Source organism: Myxine glutinosa, chromosome 1, assembly GCF_964187855.1.
Source record: "Myxine glutinosa chromosome 1, kmMyxGlut1.1, whole genome shotgun sequence".
Classification (NCBI taxonomy): Eukaryota; Metazoa; Chordata; class Myxini; order Myxiniformes; family Myxinidae; genus Myxine; species Myxine glutinosa.
This window is the reverse complement of record NC_136261.1, coordinates 108,953,841-108,977,369: the sequence shown is the minus strand read 5'-3', so window position 1 is coordinate 108,977,369 and position 23,529 is coordinate 108,953,841.

The following is a 23,529-nucleotide window of genomic DNA, read 5'->3' as shown; positions in this document are numbered from 1 at the left end:
AAATCCTCGATACCATTTTACCGTACCGTGATAGCACGGTCATTAACTTGTCATTTGGGATAAATGGAGGTACGTTGGAAATAACCACTCTCGTCGCGGGAGTTAATAGCGGCGATGCCATCATAAAGTGACCGCTTTCCGTGGTTATTCCCGTGCTTACCACGTCATGGACGAGTTCCTCGTCCGAAACGAACACCACCACTTTCTGGTTCATACGCGAAGCTGCACGTATATTTTCATCTCCAACAATGCTCCCCACAGCGAGGATGATGTCCTCGACAGGGACTCCATCCGGAGGCACGCACACAAACGCGTGCTTCCTGGTTAAGCCTTCAAAGTCATCACGACGAGAGCGTGCATTCGCCATTCCGGCGAAAATGCCCCCCCCCCTCTCCCCACTTGTCCGAGCCGGACAAGAGGGTATCAAACCTAAAAAAACGAACTAAAGTAAAAAATAAACGTGCATTATAAGCACAGAAATGGCTTACAACGCGCCGTCAACGCCAGTAGGCCGCGCCCAGAATGGGCCCGCTCTCAATCCTCTCTCTCTCGAAGGAAAAGGTGTAGAACAGATGAGAACAAATGCCAAAGCACACAGGGTGGAAAAGGAGAGGGAGGGGGGGCAGGGGAGGGCAGGAGAGGGGGGAAAACTCACGACGAACTCATCAAAACACAGAGCAGTTGCTCACAGCCGCCATGACGCTACACCCAACGCACCGACGGCCGATAGGTGGCGACAAAGAGAGAGAGAGAGAGAGAGAGAGAGAGAGAGAGAGAGAGAGAGAAGAGAGAGAAGAGAGAGAGAGAGAGAGAGAGAGAGAGAGAGAGAGAGATGTCTTTATCAGACAGAAGCCATTCCTGAGAAAAAGGCACATGACAGACTGACAGCATGAGGCAAAAATATTCTGTGTTCTGATGAGACGAAAATTGAACTCGTTGGCCTGAATGTAAAGCACTACATATTGTGGAAACCAAGCACAGCTCATCACCCAGACATCACCCAGACATCACCCAGACATCACCCAGACATCACCCATCACCCAGGACAGACATGCTCTCGCGAGATCACGGCGAGGTCACGTCTTTTCGAAGCTGTTCCATGTGCTCACGCTTCCGAAGCTAAGTGATCTTTCACATTTGTGTTTTTGGCGTATCTTTATCTTTCTTTCGGTGTATGTACCTATTGGGGTGACTATAATAGGTTTCTCGGTGTTGGTTTTTCATACCTGTGTACAGAATCGTCGGTTTTTTTCGTATCGTGTATTCTGAGGCCTAGTGTAGTGCTAGTAGTAGTAGGCTACCGTGTCCTCAGACCTTGGCTTGAGGCTTTTGTTTTTTGTCTCAGCGGTTCTTCGATCGCGCTGCAACTACTGTCGGTCTCTGTTTTTCACGGTCTTTTCACCCATACTCCCTTGTTTTAAAATCTCAAAAAAAAAAAAAAATTCTTTTCCTTCCCTGTTCTTATCCGCTTGTACGTTATTATTTGTTCTTTCGTTCTTCGTTCTTTTGCTCTTTCGTTCTTCGTTATTTGATCTTTCGTTCTTCGACCACGTTGTTCGAGATCACGTGATCAAGTTGTTAATACATGTTTCATCTGTCCCCTGAAGAACTTTATTATAATGTCATATTCTATAACACTTTTTTCTACTTCTTCTATAAAAGGATGCTTTCGACTTGCTCACCAATTCTATTCATTCAAAAAAAAAATTCCATCTCTTACAGTGCATCTTTCATTCATTCCCTAAACTCTCCAGAACTCCACCCATCCTTCAGCGTCCTCAAACGTATTTTTGACTCGAATGTCTCAAGAAACTCATTTTGCAATAAATGTTCGTTTCCCATAAATCGTACACTTTTCAAAATCCAATCTCACCCCTCCCCTCCAAATCTTCCCCATCACCCATCTCTGTCAAATCTTCCCCCTTGCCCCTCCCCCCCAAATCTTCCCAAACACCCATCCCTTTGAAATCTCCCCCCCCCTTCCCCTTCCCTCCTAAACTCCCCCCACTCCCCTCCCCTCCGAGACTCTCCCTCACTCCTCCCCTCCTAGACTCCCCTCTCACCCCTCCTCCTCAAAGCGTCCTCCCCGCTTCTTCCCCCTTCCAACTTTCACCTTCATCTTCCTCAACCTTCTGCCTCACTCTTCCCCCTCCTCAAATAACACCTCACTGCGCCTCACCCAAACACCATCAAACCTTTCGTCCGCCCCATTCTTCCCTTTCTCCAAGCTATTCTGTAATCTCTGACACACCTGCAACAGCTCTCCCTACCTCTTCCTCCTCTTCCACATCCTGCCCTACCGCTCCCCGCCCCCCCCCTGTTCTGTATCCGATGCTCCCCCTTCCTCTTCCTTAACAGTATGGACCTCAAACATCCGGGGCCTTCGCTCAAACTTAACATGATCTCTCCATACAGGTTGCTTCTGACAAACCAGACGTGATCTGCTTAACAGAAACCTTCCTCCTTCATGATGTCTCTGATTCCTTGGTATCTCTCCCAGGTTACTCCCTCCTCCGGTATGATAGACCTGAGCCTCGTTCTGGAGGTGGGGTTGCTATCTTTATAAAAAACTCTCTTCCTCACTCGCCCTGCACTGCCCTCTCTCCACCTCACCCCCAGGAATACCTTTGGCTACGGCTTCCCCTTCGCTCCCACCTTTTGTTCATATGCGTGTTGTACCGTCCACCAAACAGTGATGACTCCATCTACATCTCGCTGTCTGATAATATGGACCAACTTTTATCTACCCATCCCAACTCTCTCTTCCTCATATGTGGTGATTTCAACTGTCACCATGCCAGTTGGCTGTGGGTGGGTACCTCTCTCACCAGCCATGGCTCTTCAGCAAAGGACTTCTGTGACTCACTGGGACTGACACAATCTGTCAATTTCCCAACCCGGATCTCAGTCAACGGAGAATCTTCTCTTCTGGACTTGGTTATGACTAACTTCCCTGAAAATGTCTGCTGCTCTTCTTCTGCTCCAATCGGCTCTTCTGATCATGTGCTTGTTAAAGTGGACATCTCTCTGACCATTTTCAGAGAGCCTCCTCAGCGTCGACGAGTCTGGCATTTCACTCAGGCCAACTGGCACGGTCTTCAAGCAGCCATCAATCATCTGGACTGGTCTCCCATCTCTACTGCCTCTGACATCAACTCATCCTGGGAATTCTTCCAAAGTAAATTGCTCTCTCTCATGCACAGTTTTATCCCTTCTCGTCTTCAGTTGTCATACCCTTCCTCCCGTCCATGGTACACGGAATCTTGTGGTGAGGCTATTGCCCAGAAACAACTTGCTTTCGTCTCCTGGAAAGCAAATCCAACGGAAGGAAATCTCATTTCCTTTCACAAAGCCCGAAACAAGTGTGTGTCCACCCTCAGGAGAGCCAGGAAACAATATCTCTCCGTCCTCAGGACCAAACTCTCTTATCTGTCTCCCTCTTCCAAATCCTGGTGGCGTCTGGTAAAATCTGTTTCTGGTGTTTGTTCCCCCTCCATCCCCTCCCTCACCTTAAATGGCCACACGGCTGACTCCGCACGTGAAAAAGCCGAATGCCTCAACTCTGTGTTTGCCTCTAAATCTTGTGTCCCAAACCCATCCCTCTCTGTACCCACCGTACCCAGTCGTACCCAGCTGCTCCTGGACTCTGTGTCCTTTCCTCCTGACAAGGTGGAAAAGTGTCTGTCAACCCTCGACTCTGATTCTGCAACTGGACCTGACGGCATCAGCCCACGGGTCCTAAAATCATGTTCTTCCGGTCTTTCACTCCCTCTCTCTGTTCTCTTCACCCTCTCTTTTGCTCAAGGTCATCTTCCATCTGCTTGGAAATCTGCCAACATCACCGCTTTGCACAAAAAAGGTGCAAAAACAGATCCCAGCAACTACAGACCAATCAGCCTTCTCCCAATTATCAGCAAGGTCATGGAATCCATCATTGCTTCAGATATGAAATCTTTCCTCTTCTCCAATGGCTTGATCTCTGATCATCAATTTGGTTTCAGACCTGGACACTCCACTCTGGACATGCTGCTTCCGCTTTCTCAACAATGGATGGAGGTCCTCAATGCCAAACAGGAAATTAGAGCAGTCTCCCTTGACATATCACGTGCCTTCGATACAGTCTGGCACCCCGCTCTGCTCACCAAACTCTCCTCTTTTGGTATCCATGGAAATCTCCACGCATGGCTGGCAGACTTCCTCTCTAGTCGTAGTCAACGTGTGGCCCTGAATGGGTTTCTCTCATCTCCTCTTCCTGTTCAGGCTGGAGTTCCCCAAGGCAGTGTTCTGGGCCCTGTGCTTTTTCTGGTCTTCATCAATGATCTCTCTGACTCTCTTGAAAATCCTCTCTATCTCTTTGCTGACGACTCTACTCTCTGTCGCTCCATTCTTCATCCCTCAGATCGGCAGTCTGCAGCCTCCTCACTCTCTGCAGACCTTGACAAAATCACAGTCTGGGCAAACAAGTGGAACATGTCTTTCAATCCTGACAAATCTCACACTCTTACGATGTCTCTCCGAATAGACCGACTGGACAACCCTCCCATCCACTTTCTGAATAATCCTCTCCAAGAAGTTCTGTCACTCAAGCTTTTGGGTCTCACTATCTGCCACGATCTTTCCTGGAAAAACCACATTTCAAATCTGGCCTCCGAAGCCAGTCGCCGACTGGGAATCCTCCGTTGTGCAAAGTCCTTCCTTGGCACACCTGAGCTCCTCACCACATACAAGGCTTTCATCTGCAGCTCAATGGAATACTGCTCTCCCCTCTGGGCTGGTGCTCCTGCCTCACACCTAGCTCGCCTTCGCGCTGTTGAAACCAAAGCATTCAGAATCATTGGAATCTCCCGCGATGAAGCTAACTCCAAGGGCCTCTCACTCACTCACCACAGGCAGGTTGGTGGTCTTTCCGTCTTCTACCGACTGCTCTCTGGCCTTGCCCCCCCAGCTCTCTCTGGGCTCTGTCCCGCAAATATTCCTACAGGTCGCACAAGATCTGCCTGCAACCCTCTTTTGGTTAAACTGCCAAAATCAAGACTCTCTGCTCACCTTCACTCCTTCATTCCTCTTTTCTCCCGCCTCTGGAACAAACTCCCTCACTCTCTTCAATCCCACTCCACCCTCCAAGTCTTTAAAACAGCTGTTCACCACCATCTCTTATCTTCCCCCATCCAAAACCTTGATCTTTTCTACCCCCGCTAATTTCACCCCAATTCCCCTTTTTGAAATACCAACTTCTGTCCTGGAAGTCCTTGGTGTCCTTGTGCTTTGTACTTCTCCCTCCCCCCCCCCCTTCCCATGCCTCCTCCCCCCGGGCCCTCTCCCTTCCACACATCTCCCTGCTCTCAGATGTTGTGTTTGTGTGCTTCCCCTTTTCTCCCCATCTTGTCTTCCGCTCCCTCTTTTTGTGTATTTTGTTTGTCTGGTCGATTTGTTTGTGAAGTAAACGTTAGCTCTTTCACGAGCCTCGATTCAGTATACAAAAAAAAAAAAAAAAAAAAAAAAACCCATCTAACACCATCCCGAATGCGAAGCATGGTGGTGGCAACATTATAAGGATAGAGGGAATGAAGGACTTGTAAGGATAGAGGGAACATCCAATGAAGCCAAATCATTGAGGAGAACCTGCTTTAGAGTGCAAAAGACATTAGACTGCGGTGAAGATTTACGTTCCAACAGGACAGTGACCCCAAGCATACAGCCAAAGCAACACTGGAATGGCTTCAGAACATGAACGTGAAAGTTATTGAGTGACCCAGCCAAAGCCCAGACTTGAATCCCATTGATAAAATCTGTGGAAAGACTTGAAGATTGCTGTTCACCGATGCTCCCCATCCAACTTGACAGAGCTTGAGGAAATCTGCAAAGAAGAATGGGAGAAACTCCCCAAATCCAGATGTGCAAAGCTGATACTGACATTCCCAAGAAGACTCAAATCTGTAATCGCTACCAAAGGCACTTTTACGAAGTATTCACTGAGGGTTTTTTTCCTTGTTTTTTTGTATTCAAGATCGAGGCTCTTGAAAAATCACATAAAAAGTCAAACTGACAAAAACCGACACATAAAACACAAAATAAGGGGAGCGGTAGACAAGATGGGTAGAGAGGGGGAAGGACACAAACACAACATTTGAGAGCAGGGACATCGAGAGAACTGTGGGAGGGAGAGGGCTTGTGGGGAGGTGGGTGGGGTATAAAACATAGGAACACTGCAAGGACTTCCAGGAAAGAAGTTGGAATTTCGAAAAAGTGTATCTGGGGTGAATTAGCGGGGGTAGAAAAGATCAAGGTTTTGGATGGGGGAAGATAAGAGATGGTGGTGAACAGCTGTTTTAAAGACCTGGAGGGAGGAGTAGGATTGAAGGGAGTGGGGGAGTTTGTTCCAGAGGCGGGAGAAAAGAGGAATGAAAGAGGGAAGGTGAGCAGAGAGCCTAGAGTTTGGCAGTTTAACCATAAGAGGGTTGCTGGCAGATCTTGTGCGACCTGTAGGAATATTTGGGGGACAGAGCACAGAGAGAGCTGGAGGAGCAAGGCCAGAGAGGAGTCGGTAGAAGACAAAAAGACCACCAACCTGCCTGCGGTGAGTGAGTGAAAGGCCCTCGGAGTTAACTTCATCGCAGGAGATTCCAATGATTCTGAAAGCTTTGGTTTCAACATCGTGAAGCCGAGCTCGGTGTGAGGCAGGAGCACCGGCCCAGAGGGGAGAGCAGTATTCCATTGAGCTGCGGATGAAAGCCTTGTATGTGGTGAGGAGCTCAGGTGTGCCAAGGAAGGACTTCGCATGACGGAGGATGCCCAGTCGGCGACTGGCTTTGGAGGCCAGCTTGGAAATGTGGTTTTCCCAAGAAAGATCATGGCAGATAGTGAGACCCAAAAGCTTGAGTGACAGAACTTCTTGGAGAGGATTATTCAGAAAGTGGATGGGAGGGTTGTCCAGTCGGTCTTTTCGGAGAGACATCGTAAGAGAGTGAGATTTGTCAGAATTGAAAGACATGTTCCACTTGTTTGACCAGTCTGTGATTTTGTCCAGGTCTGCAGAGAGTGAGGAGGCTGCAGACTGCCGATCTGAGGGATGAGGAATGCAGCGGCAGAGAGTGTAGTCATCAGCAAGAGATAGAGAGGATTTTCCAGAGAGTCGGAGAGACATAGAAAGAATGTGAGATTTGTCAGGATTGAAAGACATGTTCCACTTGTTTGACCAGTCTGTGATTTTGTCCAGGTCTGCAGAGAGTGAGGAGGCTGCAGACTGCCGATCTGAGGGATGAGGAATGCAGCGGCAGAGAGTGGAGTCATCAGCAAGAGATAGAGAGGATTTTCCAGAGAGTCGGAGAGATCATTGATGAAAACCAGAAAAATAATTTTGTTGGTTGAATACATATGTGTCTTAGAACACGTAAAATTTCTCAAAACATGTTTTCACTTTTGTCATTATGGGGTATTATATGTAGATCAGTGACAAAAAAAAATCTCAGTTTAATTAATCTTAAATTCAGTCTGTAAGAACAAAATGTGAAAAAGTCAAAGGGTGCAAATACTTCCTGAAGGCACTGTATATAAATAACCATTAGGCCAACACCAGGCTTCATTCCCATCTAATTAACGGTCATGTCGAGGGGCTGTAAACGCGACAATCTTACAAATCGCAAGGTTGAAATTTACAACTCGTCTGTTTCCTGAATGTCTTGGTGGTTGTACATTGTTATGTTCCCACTCTATTTCCTCACTCACTACAAACAACCTCACCTCAGACTGTACTCGAGACAAGGCAGAATGTTTCAGTTCGGTAATTGCCTCCAAAACTCATGCACCAAATGCATCTCACGGCTCCCACCTTACACTATCATGTTCACAATCTTCTTGACTCCTTTTGAATGGAGATTTTTGAATACGGTCTGGCTTTTTTTTTTTTTTTTTGGATACTGAATCGAGGCTCGTGAAAGAGCTAACATTTATTTCACAAACAAATCAACCAGACAGACAAAATATACAAAAAGAGGGAGCGGAAGACAAGATGGGGAGAGAAGGGGAAGCACACAACCACAACATTTGAGAGCAGGGAGAAGTGTGGGAGGGAGAGGGCTTGGGGGGAGGAGGCGTGGGAAGGGGGGTGGGGGGGAGAGGTATAAAACACAAGGGGACCGAAAAGGCTGCCCTTCCTTACTCGGTCTCTTTCCCAACTGAGAAGGCAGTGAAAATTCTGCCTAACCTCGACTCTTCATCAAAGACAGATACCATCTGTGCCCATATTCTTACATCCTGCTTGGCTGATCTTGCTTCTTCTCTGTTTGCTCTTTTCGTCCTGTCCTCGTTTGGCCGCTTCCCATCAGCTGGAAATCTACCAACACCATTTCCTTCACCAGATGAGTTCAACCATACATCATATCAATTATAAGCCAGTTAGCTTACTTCCAATTACAAGCAAAGTCAAGGAATCCATTAATGCTAACTATGGAAAGTATTTCTTCTTTTTAAACAGCCTGATCTCTGACCATCAATTTGGATTCCATCCAGTGACTCCACTCTGTACATGCTGCTTGGTTCTCTCAGCAATGGCCGGAGGTCATGAATCTCAAACAAGAGCTTCGGGCCATCCTGTCTCTCTGAACATACCTTGGACATTTGACACAGTCTGGCATCCTGTTCTCCTTGCTGAGGTCCATGCCTGTGGCGCACAAGGCCATATTCTTACTTGGCTTTTTTTACTTTGTATCTTGCAGGGGGCATCATTTATTGACACACCTTCCTACCTTGGGGAGTATATAGAGGTATCAACCTTTGCCAAAGTGTGACAGTACTCATATAATGTGTTTTCTGCAAAATCAGTTTCGATTTTGTGGCCTATATTGGGCTAGTTCCCAAACTTTGCATCCTCCGCTGGGTTGGCAGATATTATGCTGAACCTTTTTGTTGAATGCTTATTAATGAGGATATACCAATATAATTTATTGGCAGTGCTATATAGCTCCCCCATCTGTAAAGCTGTTATTGTGGGCTGACAGAGTGGCCTATAGGTACACACTCTCGCATCTACGCTGTCTAGCCTGGGTTCAGATCCCGACCCAGCTCTAAACTGCCATCCAGGTATTTCACAGGCAGGATGGTTCACAATGTGTGTGCCATCCCTCGAATGGACGTTAAGTGGGCATCCCGTGTGCCAGTATTCATTGGGAGACGTTATAAATCTCAAGGTGTCCTTCGCTTAGTGTAGGTGGCACGATGGACAAATTCCAAATTCCTGCCATGACCAATGATGCTACCCCACAGCCTTGTAATGCATACAAACAAAGAAGTTGTTCTCTTGAATATGATCTGCCATTCAATGAAATTCCAGTTATCACAATAATTATTACCCTGCGATCGCGGAGCGAAAAGCGGGGTAAAGCATTCAGGTACGTACGTGTCTGCATTTCAATAAAGTAAAGTGTGTGCCGTTTCAGCATTAAAAAAGAATTCATTTTCTCGGCAACCGTTGGTCCGATTGACATGAAATTTTCAACATAGGAGGGCCTCCTCCTGGAGAATATTTTAATGAATATTATGACGTCATAGGTCACGTGGTGCAGGCGCCATCTTGAAAAATTTTTACACCTCTATATCTCCCAAACCGCTCAATGGAAAAAATGGAAACATGGCTCATTGTCAAGTAATCACCATGGGGAATAAGATATGTTGATGACGATGTCATCGGTGCCGTAATTATGACGTCATAATTCGACAAGTGCAATGCTTGATCTGATCCGTATGAAAAAAAATCCTCTGCAACTGTTAGTCCGATTGGCACGAAATTTTCAGAATATGAGCGGCTCCTCCTGTGGAATTGCAAAAAGGATAATGATGACGTCATCGGTCACGTCGTACAGGCGCCATCTTGGAAAAATCGAAAAAAGGTTGCACCTCTGTATCTCTGAAACCACTCCATGGAAAAAAACGGAAACATGGTTCATTGTCAAGTGCTCCGCTTGAGGAATAAGATATGTTAATGATGATGTCATCGGTACTTTAATTATGACGTCATAATTCGACAAGTGCAACGCTTGATTCGATCGGTATGAATTCTTTTCTCTGCAATTCTTGGTCCAATTGACACAAAATTTTCACCATAGGAGGGCCTCCTCCTGCAGAATATTATAATGATTATTATGACGTCATATGTTACGTAGTACAGCCGCCATCTTGGAAAAACTTCGCACCTCTATATCTCTGCAAACACTCCATGGAAAAAATGGAGACCTGGCTCATTCTCACCGACTCCCCATGGGTAATAAGATATGTTAATGATGATGTTATCGGTGCCTTCGTTATGACGTCATAATTCGACAGGGACAACACTTAGTCTAATCAGTTTGAAACTTATTGAGCATGATCTCTGCAACAATTATATTAGAGAATATAAATATATGATGTCATCGCTCACGTGATCTGGCAGCCATATTGGATCAAAAAAAAAAAGAAACGTTCAAAAACAGAAGAGATGGCTCACACCAAGTTGACTGCGCAGGGTAAGTATTCTATGAATACCATCTAGTTTGCTCTGCATTGGAATTACAACTCTATGTGAGAGGACAGTTAAGGGTTGCCCATTGTTCTGTGAGCCAAATAGGTGTACCTACGATATGTGTCCAGAAAATGACTTCTGTGGCGCATCTCTTGGGGCAACAATAGTCAATAGCATGCCCAGTGCTAATATAAAAATCCACAATCCCAAAACTAACCAGTTTTTGATTAATATGCACTTAAATTATGATTCGTAGAAACAGCGTCCTCTATTGGCCGTCCTCTATTGGAATATATTCGATAATTGTGTACATTTTAATGGGAAAATGTTATGGGGGTGTTATTTCCAGTATTATCTCTTGCACGATTCCAAAGTATAAACATTTGATACATTTCGGGTGAGGATTGGGGGTAAGGGGGAGAGGGGGGGGCGGACTTTGGTGATGACAGGTCTTTCATTCTAAATTCACTCTGCAAATTGTACAGTTAAGTATTTTTTACATGAATGGCTTTGGGTGGGGATGGGGAATTGCAAATCTCCCTCTAATCCTGTTTGCATTACTAGAACGGCACTCTTCGACATCACGACGTCGACTGATACCACCCACATTATTACATCATTACAATACTTGTACCAAGTTTGATTTAAATCCATTCAGCTGTTCTCAAGTTATCACATTTCTACTGACATGACCTCTGACCTTTGACCTGTTGACCTCAAAATGTAATCAGTTCAAGTTTAAATCATTATACAATATACATACCTGTACCAAGTTTTAATTTAAATCCCTTCAGCTGTTCACAAGTTATCACATTTTTACCTGACATGACCTCTGACCTTTGGCCTTTGACCTTTGGATACCAAAATCGAAACATTTAATCTTTACATCATTATACATACCTGCACCAAGTTTGAATTAGATTACTTCAGCCGTTCTCATGTTATGGACCTATTACAGACTTTGACCTTTGATCTTTGCTCCCAAAATCTAATCAGTTAATCTTTACATCATTATACATACCTGGACCAAATTTGAATTACATCACTTAAGCCGTTCTCAAGTTATAGACTATTAAAGACTTCGACCTTTGACTTCTTGACGCCAAAATCTAATCAGTTCATCTATATATCATTATACATAATCTGTGCCAAGTTTGAATTAGATCCCTTTAGCCATTCTCAAGTTATAGACCTATTATAGACTTTGACTTTTAATCTTTGACCTCTTGAACACAAAATCGAATCAGTTAATCTTTACAACATTATTATACATACCTGTACTAAGTTTGAATTCGATCACTTCAGCCGTTTTCAAGTTATAGACCTATTACAGAGTTTTACCTCTTGACCCCAAAATATAATCTGTTCATCTTTACATCATTCTACATAAGTTTACTAAATTTGGTCAGAATCCTATCACTGGTTCACAAGTTATCGCGGTAACAGTAATTTTTTTTTACCTAACATGACCTCTGACCTTTGCCCTTTGACTTCATAACCCCAAAATCGAATCAGTTCATGTTTACCTCATTATACATACCTGTGCCAAGTTTGACTAAGATCCCTTAAGCCGTTCTCAAGTTATCGCGGTAACGAAAACCTATCACGGACGGAAGGAAGGACGGACAACCTGAAAACATAATGCCACCTGATTAGCGGCGACTTCTTGGGCGGAGGCATAATAACTTGTGATACAAGCAAATGTATACTGAATGTGATGCAATCCAATTAAATTAATGGCTGTAATAAATTTATTTTTCATGAATAAAACCAATAAATTTCCTATAATGTCTTCAATTATATTTAAGAGCAATGGTACACGCCCTAAGGGCGGGGCTTCAATTGGGAAGCCCAAATGAAAAGGCAAAATATCAGAAATTGAAGGCTTTTTTTTCTTTTAAATGATTCATATAAACATCCGTTGAATCATATCACACGCAAATCATCAAAATCTAAACAGTACATGGCGCCCATTTTGAAAAAAGATTGAATTCTGCAAAATGGAAGCGGCCGCTACCCGTCTTTCTCAGTCGCAAGTGAAGAGTGCGCGCCGAATCTGTAACACAGAAGCGGCCGCTACACCTGTTTCTCAGTCGCTTTGCACACGCTGTCGTGTTACTTCGGAGCCACACGTTTATATAGGAAGCGTTCGTCAGGAGTCGATCTACTCTCTCCTGGTACGTCGAATTTCAACAAAAGCCACATCACTGTTCATATCGGTAAATATTATTCCATCGTGTTTGGAAAAACTGGAAAATTGGAAAATTGGAAAACTTGGAAAACTTGGAAAAACAATATAGCCTATTTTCATCCAGAGGAATACCCACCCAAAATATCGTTGCGATCGGTTCAGCCGTTTTTGCGGTACCTTCGAACGGACAGACGGACGGACATTTGGTGAATTATTGTAAGATAAATAAAGGTATGATAAAACTAGAAGGGGAAAAAATTGTGACACTTCTGTGTTCAATTTGCATTGCTGGTTACTGTCTCTTTTCTTCTTTTTAATCCATAAGATACACCCTTTACAAATAAAAATCCTCATTTTACTCTTCAACCTTAACAGGACACATGTATTAATCAACCAGAGTTCATATGTATTCTGTCCAAAGTTATGTGAATCCCGATCAACAAAGCAACTTATTAAATTATGATGTAGTTCAAGAAGTTTATTGAAAACTTATACACCACCCAATTCCCCCCAAATATGTATTTTCTCTCTTCTCTGATACTATACACATGGTTTCAACGAAACTTGACCACAACCTTCATCACCCGTGATGTACCAACGTTTGTTCACGGCATTAAAAAAAAATCGGGGTCTTAGGAGGTCAGCAGGGATGTGGGGGGATTTCAGTGACTATTGCTCCTGGTGAGCTTCAGAACTTGGTCCTTTAAAAAAAAAATCATTTATCAATTTGCAGTACTAAATTCAGGCCTATCGATTAGAGTTGTCTGCGAGAGTGATTCGGATGGCGGATCAGGCTCATCTTGAGATTCGGAAGCACCATAACCGGCGACGTCAACGAGGCCGATTTGCATACCGAGACTGATCTCTGCTTTCCTGACGATATCAGCCTCCAGGGAATCATCTATTCGTTTCCACCTCGCAGCACAAGATAGGAATTTCTTCCAGCTCTTTCTGGAAAATGGCAAACACTTTGAAACTGCACTAAAAGATGCAGTATGCACAATTTTCTCGGACCGACAATGTCCGCGGGGGAGGCCGCCATTGCTGTTCCTGCATCTCCTAACGATGCTCGTCAATGATCGATTTAACAGGATGATCCGGTCAATATTTTAACGGTGATGTTGATCTACTAATGCAAGAGCGATGACGTGCCATTTACCAGCCTCTTTCAAACGGGTGGCTTACTTCGTTTTTCATGAAAACTCGTAAAATAATCAACTGTGGATTTGTAGGGTCCAATTCATCATATTTATTTTCATTTTCTCAAATCCATGCTCACCCGTTGACATGCATAAGTTGGAAGGGCAAAATAATCAGCCATGCCTTTTGGTCGAAATTCTAACTCGGCGATTTAGCTTGTTTTATAATTCTGACTTCTCTGTTTGTTCAATTTGCAATGGCATGTTACCTGAGTTAATTGAAATAAATCGCACCCTCTCTTCAAATCATAATGTCATTCCCAGAATGTACAATGATACTGTGGAATCTATACTTAAAGAGAGCCGTTTGTGTGTGTCTGTCTGTCTGTCTTTGTGTTGCCATTTTTCTCAGAGATGGCTGAACCAATCTTCGTCAAACTTTCAGAGGTTCGTCGGTGATTGTCGAGGAGTGTTTAGACAAAAAAAATTAAAATTCCATCCAAAATTCAAAAAACTCGTCCAAAAGGTCCCTTTCGGACCAAAACTCGTCCAAAAAAATTAAAATTTTTGAAAAAGTTAGATTCTTGGGGATTTAAAAAAATTGCTCGATAGTGGCTGAGCCTTTATAGCTGTGTGAAAGGTAATATTAAAATTTCCTGATTAGTGTGTGTTTGTGTGTGTGTGTGTGTGTGTGTGTGTGTGTGTGTGTGTGTGTGTGTGTGTGTGTACGTGTGCACGTAACATTATAATATCAAAAATACATTTTCCTTAGAAGTGTTTTAGGCACCCACAAAAAAAAAAGAAAAAAAAATTGATTTCTTCAAAATGCCAAAAGGATTAGAACATCACTGGGCAATGCTGGACACTGCTGCTAGTTCAGGATGAAAATGTAAAAATATCATATGCTGTCTCTGAAGTCTGTTGAATGATCTCTGTCTGCCATTTAAACACACTCTCTACCTGTAGCTCTGCTTTTCCATGCATATATTGTTGATATTGTTACAGACACGACTTATTAAGATGTTATGATGGGCCGAGCGGAATGGCCGCCGTGTTCGCACAGTTTACCCGATTACACTCGAACGTTGGCCGAATCGCGCTATGCTAAATCAATGAAGGAAAAGACACAACGGCTGGGATTAAGGCAACGACACAAGGGGTACAGTTCTCAAGACCTCCGGAGGAGGATATAATATTGGTTATGCAGAACGGTTAGATTACACGGCAAGAGGTAAAACACAGCAAGATGGGCACTTAGACACAGCCTTATCTTATTCCCGACAGACCACAGACAAACGGGACAAGACTGACTCACACAGGGATTGATGGCAAGGAAGGGCAGGCAGTCGATAGCTCAAGGTGCACCTTGGCTCAGGGGCAGAATCGACCCGGTCCGGTCTAGAGATGCGGGGAGGTATCGTCGCGCTGGAGGTGGCGTCCGTTTCTCTTCAAGCTGAGGCGCATCTGACGTCACCTCCGTCTTCCTGCGCATGTCCAGCGGGGAGTGACACGCCCTCGGCTCGTTAGCTCCGCCCCAGATGGAATCGGTCCGCCGCTTCTTATTGGGTGTGGGGGGTTACCGGGCTCCGCCCTTGACGAGGAGCTGACAGTGAGCCCCTGCGTGGTAACCCCGTCGGAGCACATGGTCAATGGCGGCTAACCAAGCCGGAGTGAGGACGCGCACTCCCCGCGCCGCCGCCGCGCCGCCGCCGCTGTTGTTGTAGTTGTTGTTGTGGTTGTAGTTCCATGAGGAAGAGCTGCGGGGAGGTATTGGGAGGTCCTAAACTTTCTAACGGTGCCATACAATCACATTCTGGTGCAACGAAGAGTCAGAATTAATGGAAACGAGTCCTTAACTGACATAGACTAAGAATAACTAGCAAGATGTCCTATAGTTGTCTACGTGAGATGCGGTGAACCTGGGCACGACATTTAATGGGGGAAAAAGGGGAAGGTCGGGGCTACAGAGTGTTGTTTACAGACAATGGGACTAGGGAATGGGGGATTGGGGATAGTTGGGGAGTATTGGGGAAATAGGGGAATATTTACAAGCGGATATGGATGGAGGCCAAATCCCATATCCACAACATTGCACCCTTCTCTACCTCGGGGTGTCCCGACCCGATAAATTTTTACCTACTTTAGTGTGGCACTCAGATGTAGTTCCCTCTACTATTAACTCAACCCTGAGTGCGACAGTTTTACAGATGTTCACAAATGAGTAAATATGTCCCCCTGCGACGTTGCACCCTTCTCCTCACAGAAACACACCCACAGGATAACCGAATCGCGGAAAGAATCCTCAAACTAAACATACAGCCGGTAGGGAGCATTATTTACACAAGACTACACTGATATTTACACTACGATCCAGGACCTGTTTTTGGAGGAACACATGCAGATGTTATGCATAGAGAGAGCACGCATGCCAGCATCGATACACCAACCCACGAGTGCCCTGTGGCCTTACGGCCTTTAATAATGTGCAGAGCACCCCATCCAAGCACCAAAAGCACCACCCCATTATGTACAGTCAGCACCATCCGGTGCACCAATAAAGTGTTCAATGTCACCGGTGGTGTCGCAGCCGGCCGATGTTCTGCCGCTGGTCTTGCCTTCCTGTGGTGTACTTGGCCTTCTGGCTTCCTTAGAAAATAAAGAAAGGCGCCAACCGCGTCCATTTCTGTATTGTGGCCGTCAGGGGGCCAACTAAAAGTGGTTCACCTGTATGGCATAGGTGCCACGTTGACCCATAGGTCCATCAACGGGTGGTGCTTGGCCGCAAAAGACTGCGGTCCATGGTGGGCGGCCACAAAAATTGCGGTCCATATGGTGTATCGATCCAGGCAGCAAGCAGCGAAAGTACAGGCCCACAACTGCGGAGCCAGCACCTCTCTCTCCTCTCTCTCTGCCCCAAAGCCAGATCCTCGGAGGTGGGAGACAAAAGAAGTAGACAAGTGAGTAAGGTGGTAAGGGCGCAAAAGTGCACGCAATACAAGGTAATGCACACTGGGGGCACATGGGAACCAGGTGAGACAGGTACGTTCCTACCGTACGCCCCCCCCCCCCCCACCAGGTAACCTACATTGCCCCTCCCTTACCCCTTACTGTATCCACAAAACACAACACTACCCATAAACATCTACTTTACAAATCCACAACGTCCCTACTGTCTTCCCCGTTCCTCCCATAAACCAAATTCGTCTTCTCTCCCTCCTAACCAATCAAATTTGCCATTTCCAACTCTCATCAAAATTTGCCATCTCCAATTCAACATCCAAATTTGCCATCACCAATTCATCATCAGTCCCTCCTAAGGAGGGAGAGATGGAATCACCCCAATGTCTCATCCACGTCGTGATGCGTCTCACAAATCCAACAGCAATTCTTATTTCCTGCAACACAGAACAAAGAAAACACAGGTGTGGAGTCATCATCATCACCTCAGGTAAGTGGCTGCGTATGGTGCGACAGGTTCATCAATCCTAACTATTTCCTAAATGACTTTAACAACTTTACATTACCCGGGGTCTTTCTCCTGCCAAACCATTGGCCCACTTACACTATGGGTTCTAAAAACCAATTCCCATTGACCAATCTGTGGTGCCTCTCAATTTGGGGTCTCACTCCCCCGATTCATCTCCCGGTGCCCTCGCACAATTTCTGGGCTGTGACGTGTAGCTCTCCCAGCAGGTCTACCCACCTGCACACCTCCACCACCGTAGTTGCCACCCGAGCTTACCTGCTCCTCACCCTAACCTAACTAACTGGGGAAGGCCCTCTCGCACTCTCACCCCCTCAGTGCCCTCTCTGGCACGGGCTGCCCGATCCACACCCGGGATCCTCAGGCACCCACTGACACTAATAGCTCCCAGAGCCCACCTGCGGCCTCACCTGGCCGACATCCTCACAGTGGTGGAGTGCCCAAACCAACTACACACACTAACAGGCTACACGCCCAGCCATTTCCACACACTAATGCACCCATCCACAATACCATTCTGCAACCGCACCACAAATGCCAATATCCAACCACAATTTACCTATACCCTCTACCTAACACTTACGCTACCCGCCCCGGGTACTCGTGAAAGGGGTCCACTCTTCCCCCATCCACACCTTCGCACCATGCACACCACTCCGTACCACTTACTCCAACTCTCTCCACACCACTCATTCCAATACTCCATGTGTTCCACACACCTGTACTTGCACACCTGTGCTCTCACACCTGGTGCCACCTGCACCCTTCTCTCCCCAAGCACATTCGCGCTGATCCACAACACTCACTACTCACACACACCTGTCCAGTTCTCACACAGCATCATCTCATCTAACTACTCCCCTCTGAAACTTGCGCTTCCCAGTCGTCCCTTTAAACTATTGCGCTCCCTCGGCATTATAATCCACACTAATCTACCTGCGTCCCCACTACAGGTATCAGTCACTAACTAATCTTAACGTTACCTACTGTCATCTTCGCTAGATCCCTATCATATAACCTAACCCACCCGGGCTAGTTTTCACTGCCCTAAACCCCATAATCTATAGCTCCTTTGCCCCACCTGGGAAGGGTGGCAGGGATGCCACCCTTACCCACCATCATACGGCGCGAGTGGGATCTTGTGGGACCACCTCGTATGCGAGTCGTTGCCCGCCTGCCGGACCCCGTGCGTCGCCCCTTGCGGGGTCAGCGCGGGGCCGAACCGGCCGGGCCCCCACAGTACATTACCCCCAAGGGGCTCTCGTGCCTCCCCGGTCCCTCTAACAACTACCCCTGTTGGTGTCGATGCATGGGTCACACTTCCGCAACCCGCTACCCATTCCATACCACCACAACCTTGCTCACCCACACCTCGCACCTCTCGTTCCATACCCTCCGGACCAGCCATACACCTCACTCTTGGCCTCTCACGAACATCCGGGTCTATCTCGACCCCCAAGCTTATTAAATCACCTGGCGCATCATACGCACGACCATATTGGTCACCACTTACACCGGGTCCTCTTTCTCTTCGCTTCTCCTCCATCACCTGCGAATCCCTCATCCGGTTAATGAGCACATCATCACGATCCGAACACAGACTTTGGACCAATTCTTTTACTTCCTCCTTTATCTCTTTCTTATCCTCTCTCCGTCGCTTCTTAATTTCACTCACCCCTTCTTCCACTTCTTCTAATTTCTGCTTCACCTCCTTCATCTCCTCGTGCGCCCCTTTAAGTTCTTCCTCTAACTCCACTTTATTTTTTTCTATGTGCTCCCGCACCTCCCGCTCTTTAACCTCCATCACCTCTACCACCTTGTCCATTTTCCTCGTCAGGTCCTCATGTACCGTCTGACACTCTTTTTTAATTACCCCTACGTCCTTTTTCATCTCCTTCTGTGTCGATTTTAAACCCTCTATTACCGCTGTGTTCTTCTTTACCTGGCCCCCAACTCCTTTTGTCCCACTGTCAGTTGTTCTACTCCCAGCGTCAACTCCTCTATACCACCTTGCAAGTTTACAGTCCCCTTTCTCACCTCCTTCTCCATGCGCTCCTTACAGTGCCTCACCTCCTCGCGCACTCCTCCGACCTCCTCACTCACACCTCTTCTGATCTCTTCTCCCATCACTTGCATCTCCTGCCCAGATGCCACCCTCATCTGCTCCATTTCCTCCCTGTGAGCATCCAGTTTAGTTTCTACCCCGATTTTTACCTCCTCTATCTGCTCTCCCCTCTGTTTAATTTCTCGGGCGGATTGCTCCCCTATCTCCCGCAATTTGTCCTCCATTCTCTTTTCTAACCCCATTAACCCATTTTTTACCCCCTCTAACTGATTCTCCTGGGCAGCCATTCTATTTTCCACCCCTGTTAACCCATTCTTTACCTCTTTTATCCCGTTGTCTAACCCCTCAAAATTATTGTCTAACTTCCCAAATTTCTTGTCTAACTCCTCAAAATTATTGTCTAACTTCCCAAATTTCTTGTCTAATCCCTTAAAATTATTGTCTAACCCCTCACCGGTACCCCTCGCTTCGTCCCTCATTACCCCCATTTGGCCCTCCAATCGCTCACCCTGAGCATCCATCCGGTTCCCCATTACCCCCAATTGCTCACTCTGCAGTTTGAGGGACGCCTGCATTTGCGCCATAAATTGCTCCATGAGGGCCTGCATTTGGGCCATCCCTCCCACTTGTGCAGCGGGTGCGGCCGCCGTAGCTATGTGCGAGGCGCCATTTTGCGCGCCCGCAACCTCGTGCGCAAGGACGCCATTTTGCGACCCTGCTACCCTCACTGCTTCGCTCTCATGTCCCTCAATTTGGTCCTGGATCGACCCTGCCTCACTCTCCTCTACCGGAACCCAGCCGTCTTGATCTGACATAGCGCGACTTTCAAAATGCGGGTTTTTATTTTTGTAAAACAAAATCAAATTTCGCCGTTATAATTTCGAGCGCGTGAAACGCGCTCCGGGACCGATCTCACTCCTCGACACCAATTGTTACGGACACGACTTATTAAGATGTTATGATGGGCCGAGCGGAATGGCCACCGTGTTCGCACAGTTTACCCGATTACACTCGAACGTTGGCCGAATCGCGCTATGCTAAATCAATGAAGGAAAAGACACAACGGCTGGGATTAAGGCAATGACACAAGGGGTACAGTTCTCAAGACCTCCGGAGGAGGATATAATATTGGTTATGCAGAACGGTTAGATTACACGGCAAGAGGTAAAACACAGCAAGATGGGCACTTAGACACAGCCTTATCTTATTCCCGACAGACCACAGACAAACGGGACAAGACTGACTCACACAGGGATTGATGGCAAGGAAGGGCAGGCAGTCGATAGCTCAAGGTGCACCTTGGCTCAGGGGCAGAATCGACCCGGTCCGGTCTAGAGATGCGGGGAGGTATCGTCGCGCTGGAGGTGGCGTCCGTTTTCTCTTCAAGCTGAGGCGCATCTGACGTCACCTCCGTCTTCCTGCGCATGTCCAGCGGGGAGTGACACGCCCTCGGCTCGTTAGCTCCGCCCCAGATGGAATCGGTCCGCCGCTTCTTATTGGGTGCGGGGGGTTACCGGGCTCCAGCCCTTGACGAGGAGCTGAAAGTGAGCCCCTGCGTGGTAACCCCGTCGGAGCACATGGTCAATGGCGGCTAACCAAGCCGGAGTGAGGACGCGCACTCCCCGCGCCGCCGCCGCGCCGCCGCCGCTGTTGTTGTAGTTGTTGTTGTGGTTGTAGTTCCATGAGGAAGAGCTGCGGGGAGGTATTGGGAGGTCCTAAACTTTCTAACGGTGCCATACAATCACATTCTGGTGCAACGAAGAGTCAGAATTAATGGAAACGAGTCCTTAACTGACATAGACTAAGAATAACTAGCAAGATGTCCTATAGTTGTCTACGTGAGATGCGGTGAACCTGGCACGACATTTAATGGGGGAAAAAGGGGAAGGTCGGGGCTACAGAGTGTTGTTTACAGACAATGGGACTAGGGAATGGGGGATTGGGGATAGTTGGGAGTATTGGGGAAATAGGGGAATATTTACAAGCGGATATGGATGGAGGCCAAATCCCATATCCGCAACAATATGTTTGTGCTCTTCCTGCTTATACCCGTTTAACTTGTGAATATGTTTCACAGCTGCATTTTGTCCAATTTTTCTGAAATCCTTGATTTGAGAATAAAAATATTTTTAACTGTTTCCTTACCCTTTAGAACTCTATAATTTACCCTTTAGAGTTACTCTTTAGAACCCTCAGATTCACTTTCACCTAACCTTCAATATATATGTGTATGTATATATATATATATATATATATTTTCTAATATATACATATATTCATATATATATATATATATAATATAATATATATATATATATATATATATATATATATATATATATATATATATATATATTCCAATATATATACAGTATATTCCAATATATATATATATATATATATATATATATATATATATTCCAATATATATACAGTATATTCCAATATATATATATTTATATATATATATATATATATATATATATATATATATATAATATATATATATATATATATACATATACATATATATATATATATATATATATACATATATATACATATATATATATATATATATATACATATATATATACATATATATATACATATATACATATATATATACATATATATATACATATATATATATATATATATATATATATATATATATATATAATATATATACATATACATATTATATATATATATACATATACATATATATATATATATATATACATTACATATATATATATATATATATATATATATACATATATATTCTAATATACAGTATATATATATATCCAATATATATATATATATATATATATATATATATATATATATTGTTGTGGATATGAGAATGTTTTTTTAAATTTATTGTTGTGGTAAAATGGTGTTGTAAAAGGTTGTAAGATATAACCCCCTCCTCCCTCCGTTTGTGGTTGTATAAAGGTCAAAGGGCGTTCCCGTAGTTAGTCCATAAAACATACATGCAGGACACGATATATCTTTTTTGACAGTTATATCCTTATTATGTGTATTAGTGTAAGGCTGTGTCTTCCATTAATTGAAATACTCCATTGCACCAAGTGAAATAAGATAGATTCCCTTTCATTCCCATTCCCAAAACCTCCATTTCCATCTGCGTCATTGCCATTCGCATTGCCAACTACAATTGCCGCCATTAAGCGTGGTCAGCTCGGGGAAGAAGGGCGTGCCCGCCTATCGTCATAGAGCGGAGGAGTGAGCCAGCCCCGAACAACCAACCCAAGTACAAGGGGGTTGGCTTGAGAGGGCGGAGAGAGAACGCTCGGGGAGGTTCGCGAAGGTTCGAGGGTGTGGCCCTATATAACCCGCGGCCCCGACGCCCCGAGTAGAGTTGAGTAAGGGATCCCTGAAAGAGCAGCTTCAGCCACCGCAGCTTCAGCCACAGCAGTTTAAGCCACCGCAGTTTCAGCCACCGCAGCTTCAGCCACAGCAGTTTCAGCCACCGCAGTTTCAGCCACCGCAGCTTCAGCCACAGCAGCTTCAGCCCCAGCAGCTTCGGGGCCTTGACGGCAGTTTTGAGCGGGGCCGCGAAGGAACGGCGGCTGCTAAACGCACCGATCGAGAGAGGGCGGCGGCTGCTCATCCCCGACCCGACCGTGCTGCCGTTCCAGCTGGACCTTCCTCCCCCTCCAGCCATCCACCTCCTGCCATTCCTGTCATCATTCCCCGCGTGTGTCTGTCTTTGTTTGTTCTGTCCCAGGGTATTAATTAAGACTGTAGGTAAGCTAGCATTGCACTGTGTCTCTGAGTTCTTCTGTAAATTATTTTATTATCTTTCCTTCTCCTTAGTTTTTTGGGGCCTGTAAATAGTAATAAATTATATTTGTATTCCTTACCCTTTGTCTTTCTTCTTCTTCACATCCTTCGCTTTAGTCTTTCCCCATTGAATATCTGTGGCGCGATTCGGCCAACGTCAGGAATCGGGTTAGTCGGGGTAACTGTTAGGGCCGCGGTGCCATCCGCTCGGCAAAACAACATCTTATCTGCGGTCCGTAACAATATATATATATATATAATATATATATATATATATATACATACAGTATATATATTATATATATATACTGTATGTATATATATATATATATAATATATATA